At 36.7% G+C, this 6,147-nt stretch overlaps 1 long non-coding RNA gene across 1 annotated transcript; it reads left to right on the top strand.

Moving 5' to 3' along the window:
• The first annotated feature begins 1,185 nt into the window (after nt 1-1,185).
• Nucleotides 1,186-1,794, top strand: LOC133177206 (uncharacterized). The gene is made up of 3 exons (XR_009719638.1): nt 1,186-1,218; nt 1,395-1,448; nt 1,722-1,794. It is a non-coding gene; the product is annotated as an uncharacterized LOC133177206 (long non-coding RNA).
• The last annotated feature ends 4,353 nt before the right edge of the window (nt 1,795-6,147 follow it).

Genomic DNA, 6,147 nt, shown 5'->3' with positions numbered 1-6,147 from the left:
TTTAATGAAAATCTAAAATCAAGTTAAGTTTGTTAGCAAAAATCCCTGAAACCGGAAATTTTTTTCCGGAATGCAAAATTCCGGAAAAAAAATCCCGGTTTTAGTGGAACTCTTCTGTGTTTGGAACTCTTCTGTGTTTGCAACTTTTCTGAGTTTGGAGCTCTTTTGTGTTTGGAACTCTTCTGTGTTTGGAGCTCTTTTGTGTTTGGAACTCTTCTGCGCGTCCAAAACCCCACTATAGGTTACCATTTCTCGCACAAGTTTTGTTACAAAATCCCGCTACACTAATTCCCAAGTCCGGTCAAGGTAAGTATTTCCCGCACAAGTTAATATTTATTCTTATTTGTTTTCTTTTTGTTCTTTATAAATGAATAGAGATAAAAAATAGTTGTTTGTTTAATGTAGAGGAATGTGTTGCAAAATCTCCTAGAATAGTTTCTTTTTTAAGGAATTGGTATGAGTGAGGAAAAAGGTATAGAGTCTCTCCCTTCCGATGCAGGTATTACATGTAGTCATTTGTATTTTCTTACATCAAATCGCATATAAAGTTAATCAAGAAAGTGAAAGAGGATTAATTAAGATATCTAACATTTTGATAGCAAACATTAAAAGTGTAAATGTGTTTGCGGATTCAATAACAAAAAGCAGATGGCACGAAATATTTGAAATCTTAAATCTACATAATTCTGTTCTTTTCCAGTAATTGGCCCAGGTCAGCTGGTTGCCATTCCTGTCGGCTTGGCCATCCCCCCCGTTGACATCAGTAAGACACACAAGAGCACTCACAAATATATCAACTAATTTGTTATGCCTACTCTATGCATAATGCGTTTTTGAAGTACATAAAAATCATTTTACTGTAAGCGTGATTGATTACAAGCTGTATTTGTGCTATACTGTATAATACCTTTCATTTCAGAAATTTGGGATAGCTCTCATGAAATGACATCGGAGCAAGGTAATAAACAATCCACCTTTCGTTTGCTTGAAAATAAAGCATGTGCTTTCATCTTAACGTGCACATAAAGAGTGTTTTTAACTTTCATAGAAACAAAGATATATATAATATATTAATATACTATCCCTCCCTCCCCCACTCTCTCTCTCTCTCTCTCTCTCTCTGTAAGGGTGTGTGTGTAGAAGAGATAGAGATCTAATCAATTTTGTTATATATCTTTTGTTCTAAAGGATCTGGAGGGTTTATTCCAGAAGTGCCAGGTAGGAGTTAATTCAGCTTCTTCTCCTATCGATAATAGACACCAAATATATATTGATTTTTTTTTTTAAATTTTATGATATTTAATATTTATAATATATCATTTATTTCTCCTTCATATCATCTTATCGAGTTGCATTTTGTAATTACTGGAGCATTTTGTGATTCCTTTTAGTAGAGATGGAAGATGATGTGGCGGAGTCCCAGGGAAATAAAGATCCTTGTTTATCTGGTAATGAATCTGACCTAGATATTCTAGAAGCTGATGTGGCGGAGTCCCAGGGAAATAAAGATCCTTGTTTCTCTGGTAATGAATCTGACCTAGATATTCTATAATATCTAATAATATCGGAGATATTCTATAATTTGCAGTTGATATATCTAAGGGAAACAAGAATATAAGTTTGCTAAGGATAAAATCATGCTGAAGAAAAAATGAACTTATTTTTTAACAATGTTTTTCCTAAATAACAGTTACAGTCATATTTTATGGATATTTTCCCAGATGATACCAACGAAGAATCGTCTGTGAAACAGTGGAAGGAGGATAGCCTACAGAAATGGTTGGAGCATCAGTCCCAAATGGCGCGTGGGTCACACAAGTTGGACAGAGTTTCAACGTCTGTGTCGCTCCCCAAAGATAGAAGATTTGAGACTACAGGCTCTCAGATTTCCTCCAGGGAAGGAGAGCTTAGGAGAATGTTGAACGAAGCAATCACAGAAAAGGATTCAGAGAGTTTATTTTCCCTGGAGGAAATTTCAAAGTTCAGAAAAGGTAAAAAGAAAAAACCATCAACCCGAAAGACTGTTAAGGAAAAGAAAACTGTAAAAAGACTCCGACAAAAACATGCTTGTTTACAGTGTGGGAAGAGAGTTGTCCATATGCGGCGGCATATGAGGCAGGTCCATAAGCAGGAGGTGTTTGAAAAACCGGTGAGGCAAGGGCGTTACATTGTTCGCCAATGTATTTTGTGCAACAAGGCCATTGCGCGCTTTGGGGACCATCTGCGGAGGACGCACCACATCTCCAAAAGAGAACGCATTGAGGACCTCCGCTTCCGAAGTCCCAAAGTTGTGGACAACTTTACGACGTAGGTTGAATTTTGAAGCATTAATTCAATCGTATAGAAATATATTTCTTCAATTATCCATATATCTTCATTTTGTAGTGATGAATGTGTACCTTCTCTACACCTGGAGGACCTTACAGACCCAAGTGATGATGAAAGGTTTGTGAGCACAAGCATACTTGTATGACTTTAAATTTGATTTTATTTGCACTACAGCTGAATAATCATTTGAACTGTTTGTAGGGAAAGTACCATGGACGCAGCTGAAAAAAGATGCATATCCTCACCCACTGCATCCTTGGAAAAATTGGAAGAAACAACTGAGATGGACCGGTTCGTATCAGCTTGCTTCGAGAAAATTAAAATTTAAACTTTTCCCATAATATTTTTTAATTCAGTGTGTATCATAAACCACATTGTAATTGTTTAAGTGTATGTCATTTGACCAAAAATAAAATAATGAAACCAAAAAAAATAACTGAAATATAAAAGGAAATTATACTGATTTACAAGTAAGATAGCATTTCTTGCTATGCGACATGTCCCTCGTCTTGATGATGCAGGTTAAGCAACGTCAAGCATGATCAGTACTTGGATGGGTGACAGCTGCACGTTGCAAGGTTTCACAAGGGGTTATCAAGTGATATAGTGATGATACAGCAACTTTCTGAATCACATTTGATTAAGAATTAAGCATCTGAATATCACACAAACGTTTCTTTTGTTCTTAAAGATAAGGGTTAGACTAATTCAGTAACTGCAGGAATTCATTGATCACAGTAAAAATAAGCATTCCTTTCTTAAACATTAAGGGTAAAATTGAATAAAAGCAGGAATTCTTTGCTCATAAAAATTAAGCATTTTTCAAATAAGCAAGGATTTTGTACAGTTAAGTAAGGATTAGGGTTAAAATAATCCATAGTTTTATTGTCATCTTAGTCACTCAGCTTCGGCAATTCCATTTAATAATCTAAGAGGCATCCGAACGAACCGTTATTTTAGTAACCATTTAATGCACAAACTCTTGGTTACTATTTCCCACCCTTTTCTCAAATCCCACAGAACACATAACAACCAAGTTGACATTGTAATACTCATTTTCTTTCCTTTGCCCCATAGAAAATATTGAAATGCAATCAGATTACCGTTTCCCGCACGTTACCCAATACGGCTTTGTTACCAATTCCCGCTATATCGTTACCAAATCCCGCTCTAGGTTACCATTTCCCGCACAAGTTACTCAATCCCGCACAAGTTGCCAATTATCGCTTTAGGTTACCAAATAACGCTCTAAGTTAGCAAATCACTCATTTGCTTTGATTTGGTAAACTATTGAAGCAAAGGGTATCATCTCCCTGTATGTTAAATATAATGAAACCATTGACGTTATAATCCCTTGATCCATTTGGCATACCCATTAGATATGCCTTCAATGAGTTTATGTTACCATTTCCCGCACTTGGAGTTACCAAATACCGTTGGAAACTATTTCAGGATTTTCGTTGAAGTTTCAAATAAAATTCGTGAATTAATGCCAAATGGTAATAATCTTACTATGAATTCTTGATGAGAAGGACCTTCTAACTGGTAGGACGGAAATCAATTGAATTTGAAAAAAAGAATAGTGAGTATGAGGAAGGGTTTAATGGGTAATGCGTAGAGGTATATTAGGTGAGACTAATGGGAAAAGAGTTCGGATATATTTAGTGAGGATTAGGAGTAATGGGTGTACTATGTAAATTTAAAATTGTTCAGGGTATACTAGGAAAACAGTAGTGGTTAGGTGTCTTGGTATGCTTGGTCAGGGGTAATAGGGGATATAGTGATGATGAAAAGAACGGTCTGAAGCAGAATTGATTAAAGCTTGTTCTGAATATATTTTTTTTAAATTTGCTGAAGTGTTTTGTGACATTTTGGTAGGGAAGATCAGGAAATCAGAAGAATGGAAACAGTTAGAGAAGCTTGTATTTATGGGTGAGTATATTTACATTTGCAATACTTTTCAGATCTTAACAATGAAAATGATTTTGACAAATGAATCACTTGTTTGTTGTTGATAGTAAATTTTTATGCTATTTATAGGAAGAGTGTGGAAAGAGTGGAAGAAGTTCCTAGCAGTAGGTTGGTATCTTCATTTTTCTTGAATAAAGGAATGTGATAGAATTTGATTGTTACATCAGATAAATATTTAGAAATATTCTCAAACCATCAGGGTAAAAATATCTTTCATTTCAGTTTTGATTCACTTCCTACATTGCCTTTCTTTTTTCTTTCGTAATGTCACATGATGTTACAGAGACTTTTCATTTCTTTTAGGTCCTCTGACGACACGATCCTCTACTGGCCTCGCCCAAGCCCAGGAGAGAAATACCAATCATGTACCGACGGTAAGCCAATGCTCTAGAATTTTGAAATCATTTCTATTTATCTTTATTTGGTCTTTCCATCTCATTAAATTTAATACTTTCTTTTTTATGCTTCCGGTATGTAGTAAGTTGCTAAAATGGAATGATGTATTCAATATTTTTTTTGCTATCAGAGATATAAATTAACTTTTTTTAAATTCAAGTTCCAATCCTGGCCCGATTTAAAGCGACCCTGAAGGGCCCATTGTCGCTTCAAGATGAAAAAACGGCGCACCAAATCGTTACCCATATTTTTAATATCTGGAAGGTGGTGCGGAAGACCCCTACATTCTTTGTAGGGGATCTTGTAGATGAGGAACAAATCTTCGATGTTTGGTTCAACACAGCCATGGAGCAGTGGCAGGCGAGCACTGTTAAAGCTTACATGCAAAGCTTGGGGGACTTCTTAGCATTCTGTATTAAGGCAGACTTCCCAACTGGAAAGAAGCAGGGCCACCTGCATCGAATGATACAGATGTTGAAAGATGCCAGGAAGAGCTTGCGGAAAAAAATTGCGAAGCGAAGAACAGAAGTGGAGGCAGATGCGTTAGGTTTGTGTTTCTTGGAAAATCATTGAAAAGCATACATAAGAAAGTAGGTTTATAAGTGACATATAAATGTATATTTAATCAAGTTTCTTTTAACAGGCAATTTGATAAGTCCGGAAGAAATCAATCAGTTTTTAAAATCTGACTTGGTGGCGTCTATAGAGGACGAGATTCGCCAAGCCTCACATATCAAATGTACAATGGAGTTATTTATCAAGGTTCGGGACTACGTGATTTTCCGGATCCTTATAGCAAATGGCCAGAGGGCAGGAGCCGTGCTTTCGATAACGCACGACGTTATTAAAAAACGACAGCTAAGAGAGGAGGGATATGTCACGCTGACTGTGAGTTATCCACACACACGCTTGCATCCAAAGCTGCACTCATACACATAATCAAACATACTCTTAAGCACATTCACGCATACACACTCTCAATCAAAGAAATGAGTTCTTGTAAAAAAAAAAAAGATAGTCTTGTGAAGAAATGCTGACATAAGTAACAATGTAAATTCCTATTTGGTGAAAATTCTGCCAAGGACAATTTTTAAAGGAACCTTTAAATTACAGGTAACGAAGCATAAGATGGATTTCAAAGGCCCGGCGATGATCAGCTTATCACCCGAGCTCTGGTTCTTTGTGCAAAAATATATCCACCTGGCAAGAAGATTGCCGAACTTCGTCTTCAAGATGTCGGATTCGATTTTCATTAAATGGCCCACGGGGGGAAAACCTCCACAGCCACTCGACAATTCAGGCTTAAACAAAGGTCTCGGCAGATTGTGGAATACAATGTTCGGTTCAAACAAACCGATTTCTACAACTAGGCTCAGAAAATCCGTTGTCACCGAAGTCAGAAGGGCTGTACCCACTTCAAGGGATGTGCTAGCTAGGCACATGTCCCATGAG

The sequence above is a fragment of the Saccostrea echinata genome, unplaced genomic scaffold, assembly GCF_033153115.1.
Source record: "Saccostrea echinata isolate AGI-Se365-2 ecotype Australia unplaced genomic scaffold, CSIRO_AGI_Sech_v1 ptg000102c, whole genome shotgun sequence".
Classification (NCBI taxonomy): Eukaryota; Metazoa; Mollusca; class Bivalvia; order Ostreida; family Ostreidae; genus Saccostrea; species Saccostrea echinata.
This window is presented reverse-complemented; position numbering and strand designations above follow the sequence as displayed.